Raw genomic sequence first — 22,591 nt, forward strand, 5'->3', positions numbered from 1 at the left:
CCCAAAAGATTTGGAGAAATTAAAAAGGTAAAAGCCAGAGGTCATTACCAGCCTTTTAGTTGACAGGTTCAGCTCAACCCCCCCCCCCACTCCCCCCCAATATTCCACAGGAAATACCACATAATGCAATCCCCCCCAGCTATTTTTAGGGAACAAGTCATCAAATGCACTTTGCAAGGCCAAAAACACTGCATCAATGGCTTGGATAACATCCCAAGATGTTTAATGAAAAAGGAAACATGACCTCTCTGGCCCTGTTGAATCACTTTTCAACTGGTGCCATCAGTCAGGTTTTGTGTCTAAGTAAAGGAAAATGGCTACAGTCATTCCTCTGCAGAAAGGAGGTCCAACCACTGATCTGTATAACAACAGGCCCATAAGTCTTACCAACCTCATATGTAAGGCCATGGAAAGAATCATCATGGACATGATAAATGAGGACACAGGTAACCTGCAAATGCTGAACCCATCACAGTTCGGCTTTGTTAAAAGAAGATGCCTATTAATTCTGGTGGATTTTTTTTGAGAGGATCACCAAAGTACTGGTTGAAGGGAAGACTATGTACATAGCTTACCTCAATCTGTCCAAGGCTTTTTATACAATACCCCACTCAGGCATTATAGACAGACTCACTAATTTAGGTATTAACCCTTTTATCACCCACTGGATAGACAGCTGGATCAGTGATAGGACCCAGGTGGTCAAAATAGCTGAGACCACTTCCACCAAGAGGCCAGTCACTAGTGGAGTCCCTCAGGGCTCAGTAGTGGGCCCACTGCTTTTTGGCATATTTTTCTCTGAAATGGAAGTAAATATGCTGAAGGTTTATGGCTGACTTAGGTTGACAGATGATTGCAAGCTGGGGGTTGTCATCAACTCCCGCTGCACACACTAACATCTTTCAAGAATGTCTGTCTCTGACTAACAAATGGTGCTAAAGCCATGGTCAAACTCAGTGCTAAGAAATGCATAATTATATCCTTTGGGAAGTCAATAATCCTTGATAATTACCATGTTGATAATACACCCCTAACAGTCAACCTAGTGGTCAGGGAGCTAGGTACACATGTAGACAGCAACCTAACCTTTAACCATCACGTGGCCACAGTGGTGAGAAAATCCTTTTATGTTGCACAAGTAAGGGCATGGCATCTAGGTCCAAAGATGTCATTGTCGTACTGTACTCCACCCTTATCAGACCAGTCAAAGTACAATGCTCGCTGCACCTGACCAGACATATGTAGCAACTACAGTGACCTCAGAGGTTCCTTACAAAAAGGAATACAAGGCATAACAAACCTGACTTATGCAGAGCACCTTCAAGCTATTTCCCTCTACTCAGTCTCCTATAGATTGCTAATGGGTAATCTATGCCTGGCTTACAAGGCATCGGCAAACCCCACACTTCAGGATCTCCTACATATCTTTAAGTCAAACAGTAGCAGAAATACAAGGTCTAGGGACTCAAATTTTGTCTGTGACTTAACAGAACATGCTGGAGAGAGAGACTTGACCCAGAGACTGCCCTTCCTATGAAACAGGCTTCCCATCCATGTAATCCTGAGTTCATCTATTACCCAGTTTAAGCTCAACCTAGACAAGTGGATGGGGAAGAGGAAGTTTACACTAGGTCTAGCATCCATGTCCCTTAATGACAGAGGTTTCTTATTAATGCCTGGCCCTCAATGTCCTATTTGGATGCAGTACATCATTATTCTTTCAGGAAATCTTGGCTAGGCTTAGAAAGACCCCTAGGTTCATCAGCCTAGTAACAATCTATGAATCTACGAGCACCACTGCTTAACTTTAAAATGCTAATTGGCTTCCTGTTAAACAAAACAAAGACTGTACTATTTGGCTATCAGCCGCTTGAACTCCTACATAAAGTCTCTCTTGCCTCATCATCCCTCACCTCCCATCCCCACCTCAGAAAGCACAATCATTCAGGTCCTCCGATACAAATCTCGCTTTCCAAAATACAGTCTTCAAACCACCCTTTTTCTGCACCCCCCATACTATGGAAATCTTCTCATCCGTTCTCAGACACACCTTATTTTACCCTAACCTGCATTCTTTGCTAAAAGCTCCCATTAAAATTAAAGCTAATTGCAAGGGTTTCCCTTGTGGTCATATTACCTAACCACATATATCTTGACTTAATATCTTAATCCCTTATACTACTCTCTCTTGCCTATATGTAACTCCACTATATTTATGTCAAATATATGCTCTTTATTTATATATAATGTGCACCTTTCTTGCTCAAATTATGTTTTTTTAATTGTTCTCATTCACTATATAATATTGTGTTGTAATTTCACTACTGCTACAGTTGGAGTAAATGTAAACTGTACTGTGATATTGCAAAGTGTTACTACCCAGATGTGCTTAGAGTCCCTTCTTGCTTGTTCCTCTGGTCTGCTCTGTTCATCTATTTTCACCTTGTCCACTGCTTGAAAAACTAACACACTCTTTTTGCTTCTGTGACATTCCCTACCCATTTTCAACGAAGTTTAAAGATATGGTCATTACCAAGTAACTACAACAGCTTTAAACAACACAACCACAAAGCATTCTTTAGCTATGTCCACATCCTCAAAGGCAATACACAATTGTCTGCAGAGCTCATTGTAAATGGAGCCACTTAAACTGAGCCAGAAGATTCATCAAACCTCCTGGCTAAATTCACCTCCAACTTTACCTCTCTATCTCCCTCTCAACCTTCCCTCAGGAAATATCATCAAATATAACTCACCCTACTATCACCAGGGGAACAGGTCCTTAATGCTCTCTAAGACCAAGAACACTGCACCAATGGGACCAGACAAAATCCCAGGATGCCTTCTAACATAGCATGAAACATGACCTATCAGGGTTTCTGGAATTACTATTTAACTGTAGCCTTCAAATAGGCTTTGTGCCTCATGAATGGAGAAAGAGAACAGTCATCCCTCTGCACAAAGGAGGCCATCTACAGACCCTGGAAATTACAGACCAATAAGTCTCACGAGTCTTGTATGTAAAGCCATGGAAAGAATTATCATGGAAATGATCAACAGAGATGTAGTAAACCTCGAGACACTGGACCCAACCCAGTTTGGTTTTGTCAAGGGCAGGTTATGTCTACTCAACTTGGTGGACTTCTTTGGGAAGGTCACCAAAGCAATAGATGAGGGCAAGATCATTCACACTGCCTACCTTGACTTGGCCAAGGCATTTGACACAATACCCCGTTCAGGCATTGTTGACAAACTCAAGAGGTTAGGTACAAACCTGTATGCCACCCGGTGGATAGCCAACTGGCTCACACACAGGACTCACAAAGTTAGAATTGGAGAGTCCACTTCTACAAAGAGGCCAGTCACAAGTGGAGTCCCTCAGGGATCAGTCCTTGGACCTCTCCTTTTTAGCATTTACTTCTCAGAAGTCAAGGCCAATGTCATTGGTTCAATTGTCCCTGGCTGACTTAATTTGCAGATGACTGCAAATTAGGAGCGGTCATTGAATCTCACACTGACACAAATGTTGTCCAGCAGGGGCTGACACAAACAACTGGTGTCAGAGCCATGGACTAGAACTAAATGCCAATAAATGCATAATCGTATCCTTTGGAAAGTCATCCATCCCTGACAACTATCATATTGACAATAGGCCTCTTACAGTTGACCCAGTAGCCAGGGACTTAGGGACACACACACAGCAATCTAGCCTTTGATCATCACGTGTGTGTGTGTGTGTGTGTGTGTGTGTGTGTGTGTGTGTGTGTGTGTGTGTGTGTGTGTGTGTGTGTGTGTGTGTCCCTAAGTCCCTGACTACTGGGTCAATAGGCCCCTTACAGTTGACCCAGTAGTCAGGGATTTAGGGACACACACACAGCAATCTAGCCTTTGATCATCACGTGTCTAGAGTGGTGAGGAAATCGTTCTCTGTTGCACAACTGATAAATAAAGGTATGTCATTTTAGTCTAAGGAAGTCTTTGTTCCACTGTATTCGGCATTCATCTGACCTATCTTTGAATGCAATGCCCCCTTTGGTATGTACCTAACCAGGCATATCCAACAACTGAAATGTCCACAGAGGTTCCTCACTAAAAGAATACAGAGCGTAAGTAATATGTCCTGTGCAGAATGCCTCATAGTTCTATCTCTTTATTCTGTCTCCTACAGGCTTTTGAGTGGAGATCTATGCCTGGCATACAGGGCATTGACAGACCCCACTCTGATGGACCTCCTGCATATCCACAAAACAAAGAGCACCAGAATTACCCATTCTAAAGAATTAAACCTTGCCTGTGATATAAATAGGACCTGCTGGAGATACGGGTATGTATTCCAGAGACTACCCAGTCTATGGAACAGGCTCCCCATCTATGTGAAGCAGAGTTCCCAAGTGCAACTTGGACAATTGGATGGGATAACAGAAATTCATCCCTGGTTTGGCACCTGTTTCTCATCCACACAGGTAACCTGTAAACGGTTCATCTCCCAGGCCCATGCTTATACTTATCAAAGGTATCAGAACTAATCAGATATTTGGGATGCATGGCTAGGCTTAAAAAGGCCCTTGTGGCAGTTAGCCTAGTAAACACCTATGAACCATGAACATAAGTGAAGGTGAATTTCATCAGCTGCAATCATAGTACTCTACCAACTACAAATATAATGCTATGGGCTTTTGATCAATTTGGGGGATATTGTCAAATATAAGTTATGGAATGGTAAGAAAATGAGTGAATAAACACTATGGGGCTGGAATAAGGGCAGCAGCATAGCCAGGGTGGTGCAAAGTGGTAGGAGTCATGACTGGCCAGTCCTGATCACTCTTCAGTGCATACCAGTATTTATTTCTAAATGGCAGTACTGCATTTGTGGTGAAAACGGAGTGCTGTAGCACTTCGTGTGTGTTATAAACTACAGCTGCTGCTGCAATTTGCTACATTTTAAAAGAAAATAATTGTTTTGCTCTCCATGTCAAAGTTGAACAACTTTTTTATTGAGAGGGTCACCAAGTACAAAACTAGCTAACTACACCTCTGTTCATGGGTGTAGTAGTCTGAGCTATACAAAATATATTTATCAACGGAAACTGTCATGTCTGAGAAAAATAGAGACGAGTATAGTCATGTTCACAACTTGAAGTCTTTATTGTAACTGGCATCAGTTAGAGACAAGTCTGTGAGACATACCCTGTCTTACAATTAAGCCTATTCTTAAAGCTATATGCTCTACAGCTTTTTTTCTATAGCAACATGCTTATTTTAATAAAAAAATCTCTATTACTATACAAGAATATTTTAGAATATAATTTTGATTATTTTCAATCCTTTGACATGTATAGAATTCTATGTAACTGATTTGCAAAATCACTATCTGTGAGGCTTTCTTAACACCCTCCCAAATATGCATTCAGGTAATTTTTTGCAGCAGTCTCAATCACAGATAGGAAGTGCACAGGAAAGATGGGAAGGGGAATGCAGCAACTCTATTCTTCAGCTTATCATGGGTATCGGTTTCCATCCTGAACACTTTGAATTGCTTTAGTGGTCTCTAGTAGTTGACTTCTGGAGTCTTCAATTGGGTTAAATACGTTTTAGACTCTCCTGACTTCGAAACATAGCATTCAGATTCATCAGTCACTGAGTGGGCTGTACTTTCAGTGACTTCATTTCTGATTATACAAATCAATTCCCTACAAGGGTTATCTTGATTCTATTGTACACGTATATCCTCCATTTCTTAAGGAGACTAGCAAAGCTGCTCCTTTGACATGAAAGGATGTAGGGTCCAGGTACTTCTATATAAAAGCTTCCAGCGGAGCGTCATGCATACCCATCAGAACTTGGCATGCTGATGTACAACATATCCATCAGTAGTGGGTAGGAGAATGCCCTGTATGCCAGACACAGGTCACCTCTTAGCAGGTTGTAGGATACAGAGAATTGTGACAGGACTTTGAGTAGGTCCATGTAGGACATGTTGTTTAGGCCTTGTAAGTTTCTAGTAAGGTATCTTTCTGGGCACTGCAGTTACTGCATGTATCGGGACAGATGCATGCCAAAGAGTGCATTATACTCAATGACTGGCCTAATGAGGGCTGAGTAAAGGGGGGGACAATGACATTCCTAGATACAGACAATTATTTTATTTATAAGCTATGCAATATGGAAAGATTTTCTTAAGACAATGGACCTCTGTTGGTTGAAAGTTAGGTCACTGTCCACACAAGTTTCAGAATCCTGAACAATTGAGTCAACCCTTAGGACATATTGTCAGTATTGTAGTTGACCAGGGTAGATGACTTAAAGGCTATGATAATGCATTTTTGGCACCAGTTATTTATTTGGGACAATCCTTCCTGCAGGATGGCTAAATCATTTGGTAATTCAATGACTGCTCCTAGAGTGACGTCATTTGCAAACCTAGTCAACCAGCACCCTTTGCTATTGGCTTTTACTTCAGAGAAGAACTGTAACTGTTACTGGTTTAGCTGGACTTTCTGGGTTGATTATTACTTCAAATGAGACAGCTTTGTGATCCGACCTCACTAGTGAGGACATGACAAGGGGAAAAGCTTTGTCTTTCTAGAAGAGCTTAAAAAAAAAGGCTCTAAGGGGGAGGACAAAGTTTTAGCCAATATCCAAAAGCCATGTGGGGACAGGTACAGCCCATCCTGGGCAAAGCAACATGGTCTTTTGACAATTTTCTCCTATGCTGACAGATATTGGATGTTCAAACATCTAGGTTATGTACTAATGATGAGACATATAGAGAGAAGTCTGCAGAACTGATGGCGAACTTAAAAGCAAGGGGATATAATCAGAACATAATACAGCAGGCATTTAATAAAAGTAAAGAAGAGAGGTTGAATAAAGCAAAAAAAAAATCATGTACTCACCATAACATTCCATCTGAATAGTTCTACTTCATTTGTCTTCAACCTGTGGGTACCAGATCTGTATCAGATCCGAGCCAGCAAATTCACTAGTATCTGCTCTAAGCTCCTCCCCTTACCCATAATACACCTACACTACCTTCGAACCCCCAGATTGAGTTTTCTGACCCTTTTACTGAGAGAACCCGACCTGAAGAATACTTTATGACCTAAAACTGCAGGCTGTTCATGTGATAAGGTCAGGGGGAAGGAGGGAGGGACGGTTGAAGACAAATGAAGTAGAACTACTCAGATGGAATGTTATGGAGAGTACATAACTTCTTTATCTGCAGTACTTTACTTCATTTTGGTCTTCAAGCTGTGAGACAGAGTCCCCAGCGACTAAACTCCTGGGTGGCCCTCATAGAAGGATATTCCAGAGCACCGTGGAACCAACGATGCTCTCCTTCTAGAAGTCAAATCCAATTTATAGGGAGAAATAAAGGTATGAGATGAGGACCAAGTAGCTGCAGAACAAATATCATCCAATGAGACTCCAGACCAAAAGACCGCAGAAGTAGCCATCAACCTAGTGGAATGAGCTTCTTGTTGAAAAATATTGTCTAGGAAGTCAAGAATGGCAGAAATAGGAACCGTGAAAGGATCTAAACTCCTTTGAGAAGCCCAAAAGGAAAAACTTGTCCGTTTGCTGCGGTAAATCTTCCTGGTGGAAGACTTATGAGCTGCAACCAGAACAGACCTAACTGAAGAGGATAATCCAGGAGTCCTAGTGATCACTGGAACTGAAGCAGCCAAGTAGTGAGCTTCTAACTGTCCAGGTTCAGATGAGGAACCCCAGACGGGTGTGAAATCAATCCTGAATAGGATCCAAGGCAGAGCCAGAAGATGAGACCAAAGGAAGGGAAACCATACCTGGCGAGGCCAAAAAGAGGCAATGAGGATCACTTTTGCTCCTCAGTTGACGAGCTTTCTGTAGAAACCTCGGAATAAGAAGTACTGGAGGGTAGGCATACAGAAGACCGGGAGGCCAAGCATGGACTAGAGCATCTCTGGGGGGACTCCCCCGGCAGGGGGTTCAGAGTGAAAAACTCACTGCACTTTGCATTGGAAGGAGATGCGAAGAGATCGCAGCAAGGCTGACCCAACTCCAGAAAGATCTGCTCCGCTACAGAATGATTCAGAGACCACTCATAGGGCATCAGAATAGTTCGACTTAACCTGTCCGCTAGAATGTTTGACCATCCTGGAATATGCATTGCTATGAGAAAACGACCGGTGGAGATCGTCCATTCCCACACTCTCATGACCTCGCGACAAAGAGGGTAAGATCTGGTCCCTCCCTGTTAGATGACATGCTAGACCACTGACATGTCTGATTAAATTGCAATGGTTCCCAGAGTAAGAAAGGCATGAAGGGCCTGCAACGCCAAAGGACCGCCCTCATCTCTAGAATGTTTATGTGCAAAATGGCCATGACAGGGGACCACAGGCCTTGGACTGTCCTGCCCAAACAATGCAAGTTGGGAGGCATCCGTGGTCACTGTGGCTTGGACAGGGGCTGGAACAAAAGGTCGTCCCTCCAAGATTTTTGAGAGCACATCCATCACAGAAGGAATGACTGGCAGATTTGACTGAGGTGCATTGGATATGATAATAAAAGTTCCAACAGGGACCATTGTACCGCTAGTGTCCACTGTAGTACTCGCATATGTAACCGGGTTCACGGAAGAGGTGTTATGGTCACTGCCATTAAACCTATGGCCCTCAACACTGATTCTGCTGAGGGAAGATGAGAATGGTAGGTTAGGGAGACTTGCATCCTCAGGTTTTGTACTCTCTCCATAGTCAGGAAGATTTTGCACTGTAATGTGTCTATCCTTGCACCGATGTAGTCTATCACCTGGACAGGATTTAGAAGTGATTTGGATGCGTTGATTGTAATCCCCAATTAAAAAGCAAGCTTTAAGAAATAATCCCTGGTTTGAGAAAGTAGACGCCTGGTGGGAGCAGTGAGGAGCCAATAGTTCAAGGTACGGGATAGACCTGAATCCCCCTGAAGCCTCAGGTGAGCCGCTACTACCGCCATCACTTTGGTGAATACCCTGGGGGCTGTGGTGAGACCAAAGGGTAGGGCTCGAAATTGGTAATGATTGACTCCTAGCCAGTAGTGGAGGAACCTCCTGGAGCTTCTGTGCATCTTTATGTGACAGTAGGCATCGTGGAGGCCTAACGAGCACATACAGTTGCTCTCTTGCAGGTACGGCATGATGGACTGTAGTGTGCCCATCCGGAATTTTTCTTTGGCAACTGACAGGTTCAGGGTAACTAGGTCCTGAATGGGCCTTAAGACCCCCATTTTCTTTGGCACCAAAAAGAACCTGGAGTAGATGCCCGATCCAGACTGATCTGGGGGGACGGGTTCAATGGCTTGTTTTTCTAGGAGCTTGGAGAGTTCCCGTGCTACTGCCTCCCTTTGTGTGGGTGGTAAGTCAGGAAGGTGTTTGGGAGATTTGGGAGGAACCACAAAGGGGATAGAGTATCCTCTGAATGTTACAGACTCCCATGCCACCAGGTGCAATGACAGTTGTCCCCAGACTGCCTCCAAAGTAGAGCAGTTAGGGAATCCCTCAGGGCTGCTGTCCAGGCCTGTTCGAGAAAGGTTCTCAAGATCCAAAATTCCTCAGACCCCCTCTGCCTTTGGGCTGGCGTCTATCCTGCCCCCCTCTGTCTCTGGGGGAAGAAAAGCCTCGAGTGTCCTGGGAATACTGTGATTTCCGGAACCACATCTTCTTTTGCCCTCTCTGATTCCGGGAAAAGGATCTTTGAAGGTTCAAGAAGCGATTCCCACAGCAGACAGTGTCTTCCCATCCTTCTCACTCTGGACAAAAGTCTCTTTGATGGTCTTACCAAAAGGAGTAGAGCCATCATAAGGGGCATTGGAAAAAAACGCCTTGAAAGGTTCCGAAAACTGACATAGTCTGAGCCATGCATTGCACCTCATGGACACGCTCCGGTAGCATGTGAGCGGAATTGCATGGACATGTTGGAGAAGGTTTTTAAAGTGGCCATCCTCGCGGAGAACATGTCGCTGTCCTCCTGTGACATGGACCTAGGGGGAGACTCAGCCAGTTCCTTGACCAGGCTGCACTGGAGTCTTGTGACGTGGGCCAGGTAGTTCATCGCCCTGATGGAAAATGTTGCTAACGCATAAACCCACTTCCTTAAGTGGTTCATCATCTGAGACTCTCAGTCAGGGGGATGAACAGAGGAAGTCTCTTGGGCTAGTTCCTTTTCCATGGCTGCTGCTACCACCATAGCATCTACAGGGGATCCCTTGTTCCATGCTGGTTTATCTGATGATGGACTCAAAATCTTATCTGGACATTTAGGGATTGGTTCCATGGTATCCAGCTCCTTCCAGGCCCATGAGGTGACCAGGTCCACCAGGGGATCTGTGGGAGGGGACACCCAGGAAGTAGATGGGCCCATGCCAAAAGCCTCCAGGAACATGGACTCATCAGAAGAAGGTTTGGGGGTGGACCAACCTCCCCACTAGTGTAGGATTTCCATGATGTCTCCAAAGGAGACATCCTTGGGAGGTGACCTGGGAGAACCTTCCCCATCATCCAAATCCGTGTCCTCAGTGAGGGACTCGAGGGACTCGGGGGAGTCCAAGTGCCTCATCTTACACGTATGCTTGTGAGGCACATCTCCGGGGGGGGGGGACTTGCAAGCCACTTGTTCCTCAGGGGGAACCACCTGGGGCTTCTCGAGCATGGGCTGTCCCTCTGATACAATGATGGGATTCATAGACAAAGCCAAGGGGGTTGGGGCAGAATCTGAGGAAATAGTCAAGGGTCTCGATCCAGTGGAGAGAACTCTTTCTACCATATTGAATGAGGGAGAACAAGCCTCCTGGGGTACCAATAAGGAAGCCACTCTCCCCGTATCAGATGTGAAAATCGGAGCCAGGCCCAAAGTGGATGGAGCTCCCAGGGAGGGAACTTGGCCCGACAATGCCAGAGCCGATGAAAAAAGTTCCACTCCCTTGCATACGATACCCAGCTCTGGCTCCGAGAGCCATTCGGATCTGAACTGGTTGGATCCAACATGCTCCAGGCAGTTGTCGGCATTGAGGAGACGGGTACCGTCGGTGGTGACCCCCTGACTAAGGCCATCCTCGGATCAGAGTACTTTGAACCCAGTGGACAGATCGGATAAGGAGTAATTGGCGTGAAAAAGGGAAGCAAGCTCCCCCCTCCAGATCTGGATCTGAGTACGAATTAACCTAATCATTTTATCCATGTCAACTTCCAATAAGCTATGCCTGGATCTCAACGAGGCCACTGACTGTTACCTGGTGGGTCGAGGAACCAAGGCCCTAAATGGAGGAAGTGTCTCTTCCGGGGAGGAGGAGAGGGAACCTACACTAAACACCTAACACTCAAATTTTTAGAAAAAAGCTGCTTAAAAAGCAATAAAACCACTCACTAACTCGGAGCTCAGGAGATCACAATGCTTCAGGCAAACCACGGCAAATGAGATCTGGGGGTTGGAAGGTAGTGGAGGTGTATTATTGGTAAGGGGAGGAGCTTGAAGCTCAGAGCAGATGCTAGTGAATTTGCCAGCTCGGATCCGATACGGATCCGGTACCCACAGGTTGAAGACCAAATGAAGTACTTCTGATCCCTAGTTTTCTGGAAATGTACAGGTGTATAGGTTTCATAGGTAGGTACTAGGCTATTAGCCCTAGGCCCTATATAAGCCTAGCCAAAAAGATAACCTGGCTTTTGCCACCCAAGAAAATTATTTTCCTGTGCCTCTGTCGAGCAGAGCCACAGAAGTGATCCCTGGGGTGAATTTCCTATTTCCCATCCAATCATCAAGATTTTTCTTGAAGAGTGCTAATGAGGAACTCTGACATAGATAGGTAGTCTGTTTCAGAGGATGGGACGCCTCTGGGACAGGAATATATCCCTCCAGCATGTTCGGTTTATTGTGGTGACAAAGTTTAGGTCCCTAGAGCATGTAGCTCAAAGTGATTGGGATTTCTTTAAGTGCAGCATGTCCAACAGCTCTGGGTTTGACATAGCTTTGTATGTTAGGCAGAGATCGCCTCTGAGTAGGCGATATGCGACGGAGTAAAGCTGGAGTTTTTTCAGATAGTCTGCACATGGTATCTGTTTGAGGCCAGTAATCCTCTTTGTGAGGTATTTCTGTGGCCTTTCCAGTTGTTGTAGATGTCTTGTGAGGTACATACCAAAAAGGGCATTGTACTCTATAATGGGTCTAATGAGTGATGAGTAGAGGGGAAAAATGACCTCTTTTTTTCTGGATGAGAAACCTTTTGTGATGAGGTGAGTCATGTAGAAGGATTTCCTGACCACTGTGGTGATGTGATTATCAAAGGAGAGACTACTGTCCACTTGTGTCCCAAGGTCTCATCACACTTTCGTGTGGTAGTTCATGGGTACAGAGTTTTTACCAAAGGGGATGACAATACACTTTTTGGCATTGAGTGTATGACAGGAAGACTGATATAAGCAGGCAGCCCCTTCGAGTTACTTTGAATTATAGTAACAATGTGGGGGGCATATTTGACATTATTTGTCAAAACTGGAAAATCTTGTTAACTGATGATAGAGTAAAGGCATTAACTCAGGAACCCACATTCTGTTTTAACCATAGTAAGAATTTAAAGGATTTGCTCTGTACAGACCAACAGGGGGTTAGGAAACCTGTCATGGACAGTACCCTGTAGACATTGCGAAGCTTGCCAGTATATTAGACATAACACATTCATTCATCCACTGTCTGGAAAGAGCTATTCATTGAAATAATATACTGATTGTTTGACCAGGAATATTATATACTTGGCTGACTGTATGCAATGTTGTTAAAACGAATTGTAGATTGAAAGACAGGGTGTCACAACATTTGTCAGCTATACGTACAGCCAATACACATAATGCCCTGTTATCAGCATGTAAAGCAGTACCCTGGGCATGTATTTTTTTTATGGTTTTGCAGGTTATTCATCCAACCAGGAGGGGGGGTGATTTGAGAAATATAACAGAATGTAGTGAAATTAGATGGATAATCAATCTGGGTGCTGATAGAGCACCTGGCCTGAATGGTGTCATTCATATCAATGCCTATTTTAAAAAAGAGGAGGGCTTTTTACGGAGTCTTTAATTGGTTATGCATTTTAAAAGTTGTTCAAAATTTTTGTATGTTGTCTGAAGAAGGGATTTGAAACTTGAAAGCGCTAACCTATTGCATTTTATTAAACTACTGTTTTATCAGCAAGGTGGTCCAGATTATCTGTTTTTGCTATTGGAAAATCCAGATATACCACACCTGCTGCAAAGCCTTAATCTAAAAAGTTTGTAAGATACAAAAAAAAAAAAAAAGAAAAAAAAAACTAATCAACTTAGTAAAACAAGTACACTCTGCTAAGAATCCATGGTACATGTCTATGGGAATGTATAAGACAAACTGCTAGCTCAAGGCATTTTGTGAATATGCATGTTAAGCTAATAGGCTACTGGAAAACTAGACATGCACTTAGGGATAGGAACCACAATGACCTATGTCCATCCTCTCAGCACAAACCAACTTCCAAACTCTTTTGAAACAGTTGTGTTCAACATGGAATCAGTTTCTCAGTTATGTTCTTTCAAAAGAATCCATTTAGCCCATCTAGTCCCATCAGAGAGTTCTACTTAACAGATTTTAAAGCCTTAATAATATGTACTGGAATGAGTGGGCACTCATGATCACCTTATTTATTTTATTGACATTTGTTAACCGGGTTAGTCCAACTGGGCTAATAGCCCATTTTCAGTGGAGACCCGAGGAGAAAAGCTCCATGTTACAAAAAATAATGCAATAAACATGAATCTCAAACAAGAATATTAATTAAAAATTTACTGTATAATTAAAAGATTTGTACTTCAGTATAGAAGAGGGTAGAGTATACAAAAGGGAGTAAAGTAAGCTTGAAATTTAACACTGAATGCAAAGTGCCTAATCTATTAAACAAACTATCCAAAGTCAGGTAGAAATAATTTGGAACATTTTAACATATAATGGAGATAGGAGTGGTTATTAACCTAGGTTGGGGCATGGCAAGGGCAAGTCTTAGTTTTGAGAAGATACTGTTTAACTTCTTTTTTAAAGTATAGAGAGTGGGGAAATGGAGCAGATGTGTATAGGGAGTTTGTTCCAGGCTTGAACAGAGCATTTATAGAGAAGTTTCTCAACATTTATTTTTGGGTGGTAAGGATCTAAAAGTTGCTGGTTAGAGCTACGTAGGGTCTTGGAAGGGGAGTAGTGAGATATCAGGGTGGATAGAGCAGGGCAAGAAGATGGTTTGTATATAATAGTGTGTAATATTTGGAATTGTAGTAGGAGTTTTTGGGGGAGTTCAAGCCCTTGAAGGGCATTTAGGGCTAGGCAGTGGTGAGACCTGTAAGGAGAGTCTATAACAAATCAAGCTATCTTGTGGTATGTCTGTTGTAGTTTGAGCATAGTAGTAGATTGGATGCTAGTTAGAATAGGGGCTGCATAAAAAAGGGAGGGAAGGAGGAAGGCTTGAGCCAGGGAGAGTCTAGTGTTTACATTAAGGAACTTTTTATTGCGATATAGTAATCCTAGTTTCTGATGGGTTTTTTTGATACAGTGAAGTATGTGAGGGTTAAACTTAAGTTCATCATCAATGATGCTTTGTTTGGGGTTCAGGTTTTATGATAGCGTTGTTGGAGGATGCAATGGTAAAAGTGGACTTGTGGTGAGAGAGGGACTGGGGGAGAAAGAGCAAGAGTTTAGTCTTTTTAGGATTAAGAATGAGTAAGTTATCAGATAACCATTTTTCAGTAGATGCAAAGATATCTTGGGTTAGTGTCAGTAGTTCAGAGACATTGCTAGAGGTGGAGATTAGAGTGGAGTTGTCAGCGTATTGGATGAGGGACACTTGTTGCCATGATTTATGCAGTTCGTTAGTAAATACATTAAATAGGAGGGGACCCAAGATGGAGCCTTGTGGGACACCAAATGGGACTGGAATATAAGGAGGGCAGGAAGACAGCTATTTTACTGATTGCTGCCTGTGAGAGAGATAGCTGGAGAACCAGGATAGAGAGGTAGTTGAAAGGTTGAGACTAGCCAGTTTAGTTAGCAGCAATGGGTGAGATACTGTATAAAAAGCTTTGGATAGATCAAGGAAGAGACAGGATACGAGTTTGTTGTTGTCACGGGCTTCAGCAATAGTATGAGTAAATGATAGGAGAGCAGTAGTTGTGCTATGGTTAGGGTGAAAACCATGCTGAGTGGGAGTAAATAGGTTATGCTGGAGGAGATCATTGAGATGTTGTGAATGAATGCATTTCTGAAGTATTTTAGAGAGGGAGACAGGATGGCGATGGGTCAGAAGTTAGATGGATGATGAGTTTCCACCTTTATGGGGGGGGGGATTGTGAAAAAGGATTTCCAAATGAGAGGTACGGTGGCTTCTTGGATTGACCTATTGATGAAAATAGATATAGGATATGCTATAAACTCAGCTGCTAGTTAGAGGAAGTTAGAGCGAAGGTTGTCAGTAGAGGGAGAGCAGGGTTTTAGTTTCAGAAGAAGAGTTTTGATATAGGAAGTGGAAACAGCTTGACAAGAGAAGAGGTTGTTATTAAGTTGGTGGGAGGGAGAGGGGATGGCAGTAAACAGAGTTGGAGGGAGTGAGTTTTTGGATAGTTTCAATGAAGTGTTTATTGAGGAGGGTAGCAGTCTCAAGAGGAGATGTGTTAGGGTAGGTGGAGGGGTTGGAGGGCCGGCCAGGAGAAAGAATCTTGTTTAGACTTGACAAGAACTTACGTGGGTTGGACTTGTCCTTAAATTGGGCTGAGTTGTAGTAATTTCTTTTGTCTTTATTGGTTTGATTTTTGACAAGATTACATAGATATTTGTAGTTTTGCAGTAGGGGTGGTTCTTTTCTCTTACGCCAGGCTTTCCAGGCATTGTCTCTTTTGTGCATAAGGTTTCTATTGTCTTTGGTAAGCCAGGGAGCATAATTAGATTTGATTCTAATTTTTCTTGAGGGGGTAGAGAGTTGAGGGTGTCTAAAAAATGTTATTGAATTTATTGACTGCATTGTCTAGAGAAAGATGTCTAAGGAAGGACCAGCTGATGTTGGATAGAATAGAGTTAAACTGAGTGGAATTGAAGTTAGTAAGTTTGTGACAGTGTCTGTAGAGGTGTGGTTTGAATGTCTGGCTTGAGTGCCTTAGAATGGAAGTGGGGAGGTGATCCCTAAATGAGTCTGGAGAGGTAGCTGGGCTATGGTAGAGGTTGGGGAAATTAGTGAGTATCCAGTCTATACTGGAGTGGGAGGAAGAGGTTTTGCTGTAGTGGGTGGTGGATGTTACTAGTTGCTGAAATCCATGGAGGTTTATACAAAGTTGAGGGGAGTCAGTTATAAGTTTGGACCAGTCTGTGTTGACATCTCCAAGAATTAGGCTTTCATATTGTATGTTGAGGGAAAACCAGGATAGAATGTTTTCAAGGATGTGGATATTGTTACCTGGGGGAATATAAATGAAAGCGATAGCAAATTTCTTATGTTGGTTAAGGTGACAATTGAGAATGAGTAATTCAGCTGGGTGGAAATTTGGGATGGGGATGTCAATAGGTGAGAGATTGAGGCTGTTCAAGTAGAGGATGGCAACCCCACCTTTTTTGGGTAATCTATCGGAGCGATAAATATTATAACCAGGAGGGAGAATTTCATTATTTGTAATGTGTGGTTTGAGCCATGTTTTGGATATTGAAAGAATGTGAGGGGAAGTATGGGCAATCCATGTGTGCAGTTCAGTAAGTTTGTTAGTGAGACTTTGTATATTTAGCGAATAGATACTTAGGTTTTTGTATGAGGAAGGGCAAGGACTTGAGGGAAGGGAGTGGCTGGAAGTTTGTAATGTGAGAGTGGAAGAGGGAGTGTTGTGAGGTATGTGGGAGAGAGAGTATGTTGCTGGACCTGGGTTGGGATGAATAGTCTCCAGAGAGGAGAATGTTCATTGTAAAAAGTGTGTGTGGTGAGAAAAATAAATGATAGTTATAGAGTTTGAGTTTAGATTTGCATGTGGATGAAGGGTTTAGATGAATTATTCATTTGTGTGGACAGTTTAATGAAAAGTTGAAAAGTGAAGGTGATATGGTAAAGGAGCAGGTAGAAGGAGGATCTTTAGAGAAGCTTAAAGTAGGGGAGTGAATATGAGGGTTGGGTAGGAAGGAATGATATGAGGTTAGTGTAGAAAGAAGTATGAGAAGTGGAGTGATAAAGAAATGAGGACACATGGTAGGGTATGAGATTATTGGAGGTTTGGAGGGAGAGGAGAAGTATGGATAGAAACTGATGTGATTATAGATGTGGGTGGATAGAGGATGCGAGGGAATTGAAGGCAGGAAGTGAATCCTGACAGGTGGTGGAAACAGGAAGGAGGGGAACTGGATAGTATAAATATAATTGACTGGGGAGTGGGTGGGAATGGGGGTAGGGTAGGGGAGCAAAGTGAGCCAAAGTGCAGTGAGGGCGAACGAAGCGGGGTAAACACCTAGAAGAAACAATCAGTAAGCAGGTAACTATGTCAGTTGAGAGGACAAGAGAGGTGGTGGGGTTGGAGCAGGCAAGTAAGATGGTCTGACAAAGATCTGAAGGAAAGTGAGAAGAACAGTATTATAGAGCAGAACTAGGAAATGGCAAGAAGGAAAAGTAGAAGTGCTGGAGGGACAATTCAGAGTAGGAGAGATGAGTGAGGGAGCAGGCAGGGGGGTTTATAGGCAAGCTAATTGATGTAATAGGCAAGAACAGGTAATTGGAAGGAGTACTGGTGAAAGCAGGGTAGAAGAAGAAACAGGGTATAGCCTAGGGGTGTACAAGAGAGTAGCCTACACAGGAGCAGCAATACAAGTATAATTGACTAGTGCACTCAGCAGAACATACTTTAGCAATCTTCTGTATAATTAAGGCAGGAGGCACCAATGGGAGGACTTGACTCAAGGATTGTCCCAGCAGGGTAAGTCTGAGGGCTTTGCAGTAGGTAGTGCTAACCTATGTCGGCTACAGCACACCACAGGACCGCTTGATGAGGAAGGGAAAGAGAAAGTAAAAAAGATGGCAACGATAACTGCGAGTAATGGATTAAAGGGCACAATGGATTGTGGGTAGCCTACGGAGGTATCATAGCAATGAAGGGAGGAGCAGAGGGGTGAACGGCGTAAGACAGAGTGGCTATATCAGCAAGTAGAAGGTAGGAAGGAAAACGAGGGAGGGGTGAAAGTAGAGAAAGAAGCTATGTCAGCAAGTGACTGGAGTATAATTATGGTTACCCATCAAAAACTTTCTGCAAATGCATTTACAATCTTGTTCTCTACCAAAAAGAAAATTATGTTTTACAAAGATTTCAAAATATATATATTTCCCCTAAAATCTCAGGTGTTTAAACAGTGCCTCAGAGTTTTCTGTTAGCGTTTGTCATAAAGTACTTGGCTCTCAAAACCTGTTTCCTAAATGCTCTATTTGCAACATTATCATAGATTTTATTTTTAATGCTGAAGACTTTCTTGCAAATCCTTCATAGTTTCTTCTTTTATTTCTCTACAAGAAACATTTTTGACCACAATTTTTGACAGCTTTTCCTAGGCTCTCTAACAAAAAAAATCCATGTGAAAGTTTTTACCTTCCATGATGCACTGCCACTTTATGGATTTTAATTCATAATTTACAGCAGCAAAATTGGATCCATACCATTTCCTAAAATGATTTTCTATTTGTTTCCTATTAACCTCTTCAACCACACTCTTTTTATGCTATGCAGAGGTGGTCCGATCAGGAACGGCCCTAGGTCAACTAGTGCCCTAGGCAAAAGGGCTCCATGGCGCCCACACCACACTACCTGGTGCCCCCATCCTGGTCTACCTACACCAAATAAATACTGGAAAAGCACCCCTGCTAGACCAGCGCCCTAGGCAGCTGCCTAGTTGGCCTATGCCTAAGGCCGGCTATGGGTCCAATTACACTAATCCAGGTTTAGTGATACAGCTATGGAACTATAAACTGTTAAGCCAGATCAAATGTATTTTCATTTGCTGACCTTTGGAAGTCTATTTAAGTTTACAACCACCTTTATCAGAGGAGGCCCTGGGAGAACATCTCCAAAGATACAATGTAATTTAACATAGATAAACTAACATTGATAGTGCTGTATTGGAAAATGACAGAGTAGTATATTGAACATTACATAAAAACAGACGAACTAAAAGTATACACTGATACTGGTACAATCACAGTATGGTGAAATGGAATATATAATATACAAGCAGTTTTAGTGGGATAGACATTAACATGTACGCATGTAAGTGTACTGGGAAAGTCCAACTGGCTAGAAGCCTATTTTCAGTGGAGGACCATGGAGAAAAGCTCTAAATTACAAAACATTTTAAGAATAATTCTACAATCTCCAAAAAATAGAACAAAAATATTTGCAGTTTAAATAACATTTAGACACAATATAAAAGCATGGGTTAAGAATTGATACAAGTTATATTATAGTCATTTAATATTTAGAGAAATTTTAGACCAGTTTGTAGAGAAATTAAAGGCAAGTTACTCTAATACAAATAAGAAGTGTGATATGAAGTGAGGGAAAAAAACAGGCTTAGGGTGAACTTGGAAAGTCAGGGAAGAGAATTTGATAGACGTAAGGAATTAAGTGAAGGGAGAGTAAGGAGGTATAAGGAATAAAAAGGTACTTGTTCACATTTAGAGAGAATGTTTAGCAACCTTGTACGAGAATAGGCGATGCCCAGCAGATATGACAGTTTTGTAGAGAGGAGGTTTGGTGGTCACTAGATCGCAATGACCGACTAGGAACATAGTTGTGTAGAATGTTTTTTTAGTGCTGGACAGACAGATGGATGCTGGATAATTGTATAGCTGGTAAGAAACTGCATATATGTTAGTTGATGAGGTAGTTCCAACCAGTTTAAGCTTTTTAGTGCTATACAGTGCTGGGTTCTGAAAGGGGTATTTGCTGCAAAACTAGCAACTTTGTTACAGCATTTTTTTTTATGTTTTAATTTTTGTGAAGCCTGGAGGTTAGTAAGGATGGGAATACCATAAATAAGAGTTGGGAGGAGATAAGTAGTGGCAAGTGTAGTTTAAGTTGTGTCATTGAGAAAGCTTTTGGCTCTGTAAGCCATTCCTAGTTTTTGATGAGTTTTTCTTACGCAATTTTGTATATGCAGGTTAAATTGTATGATTATCCATCCACTATCACCCACAAAAATTTGCTATGAGAAGTGACTTCAATGGCCATATTATCAAGAGAGGACTTTAATTTTTTTCCCATGAGAAAGGGATTTGGGGAAAATGTAGTAGTTTAGTCTTTTTTGGATTGAGCATAAGTTGAGAGTTACGAACCATGTTTCAGTGGCTGTTAAAGTTCAGAGTAATTTTCTGGAGGTCTACCATGTTGTCAGATGTACAAATAAGAGTGGAATCATCTATATATTGTTTTAGGGTGGCCTGTTATGTGGATGTATAGAGGGCGTTAGTGAAAATGTTAAGGAGGTGGGGACCAAGGACAGAGCATTGTGGTACACCGGTGATGACCAGGAGGTAAGGAGAGTGTGTGGAATGCCTTTTACTGACGGATACCTATTGGACAAGCAGCTTTTGAACCACAGAAGGATGAGCTGGGAAAGAACTTGTGAGGGCATCTGAAGTAGAAGTTTGCTGTGACAAGATATGTTGAAGGCTTTAGTCAAGTCTAGAAATGAAGAAGAGACTAGTTTGATATTACCTTTAGCTTTAGTGACAGTATCTATGTAGGTTAGAAGAGCAGTGCTAGTACTATGGGAAGGACAGAAGCCATGTTGTGTAGGGGACAGGAATTCTTCCTGCATAAGATATTCTAGCAATTGTTTTTGAATACATTTCCAAGTATTTTTGCAAGAGGAGATAAGATTACTATAGGTCTAAATTTATTAATGTCCGTTGAATTACTTCCTTTGTGCAGAGGGATAATGTATGACTTTTTCCAGAGAGGGAACATGGGATTCCTGGACTGACCTATAGCATAGGAACATAGCATGTTACTAGGCTACTAGCCCTGAGGCCCTTATAAACCTAGCCAATAAATTAGCCCATGTTCCCACAAGTCAGCACCCAATGCCCCTTGTCCAGCAGGGACACGGGCGGAATCCCAGGGGTGTATTTGCTATTTCCCATCCAATCATCCGGATGCCTGTTAATGAGGGTGAAAAAAGTACTCTGCTTGATGTGGAGAGGGAGTTTATTCCACAGCTGGAGTCTCTGGGAGACAAATCTGTCCCGCCAGCAAGTCCTAGTGATGTCACAGACCAAGCTGAGGTTTTGTGTGCAGGTCACAAATGTGGAGTTCGGCTAGTGGATGTGCAGCAATTTCATCAATTTGAGGTCAGAGATTGCTCTAAAATGAGATGAGCGCTTTCAGCATAAAGCCTTCTTCAAGCTTTATGCTGAAAGCACTCATCTCATTTTGTTGTTTTAATTTGTTTTTAACCTCGATATTAAAGATTTATATTCCAGCCGTGATATCACTTCTTTGGTTTGTTTTCTTATTTAATTGTGGATATTAATGTCAAGAAGTGTTAGCATAAGAATACAGTTTACAGCAGAAGTTACCAGAGACAGAGTCTATACATTTTTTTGTTTGTTTTTTTTTTTTTTACAGTTGAGTCTTCACTGTTTAATACTAAGCTCCAACTGTTTTTTGGACAGAGCAATGAAGGTATGGGAAAGTGATACTAAGATACTAAGGCTGTTTTTGTGTTAATTTCTTCCCTTCCCTAGTTGCACCCTTTACTGTTTGAATGTATTTACACTAACTGCTGCCATGTAGTATTTTGTCAATTATCACTTACTTTGAAGAGGGCATGCTGCAGTCAAAACAGTGCATGCCTATTCCCCAACAATTAAATCATAGCACCTCCTAATGCACAGACAAAACCTAATATCCAAATCTATTTTTATATCTGGGGATCTATGGAAGAGCTCTATACCTACTTCTCTTTGCCAGAAGTTATCCTTACTACTATTAATTCACAGTCATCCATAGCCAGTATGATACTGGACGCAAACGGTTTACTATCAAATGATAAAAACTCTGTACCCATGAACTACCACATAGGCAGCAATCTACTTAACACCGAATGCATGATAAGAGACCTTGGGACCGAGGTGGACAGTTGTCTCTCCTTTGATAGTCACATTGCCACAGTAGTAGTCAGGAAGTCCTTCTACGTGGCACACATCATCATAAAAGGGTTCTCATCCAGAAAAAAGAGGTCATTGTTCCCCTCTACTCGTCACTCATTAGACCCATTATAGAGTACAACACCCCTTTTGGAATGTACCTCACAAGACATCTGCAGCAGCTGGAAAGGCCACAGAAGTACCTCACAAAGAGAATTACTGGCCTCAAACAAATGCCCTACACTGACCACCTCAAAAAAACTCCAGCTTTACTCCGTAGCATATCGCCTACTCTGAGGTGATCTCTGCCTAACATATAAAGCTATGTCAAACCCAGAGCTGTTGGACATGCTACACCTAAAGAAATCCCAATCCCTCCGAGCTACACGCTCTAGGGAACCAAACCTTGTCA

This window comes from Protopterus annectens, chromosome 1.part0 (assembly GCF_019279795.1).
Source record: "Protopterus annectens isolate FY-2018-M chromosome 1.part0, PAN1.0, whole genome shotgun sequence".
Lineage (NCBI taxonomy): Eukaryota > Metazoa > Chordata > Ceratodontiformes > Protopteridae > Protopterus > Protopterus annectens.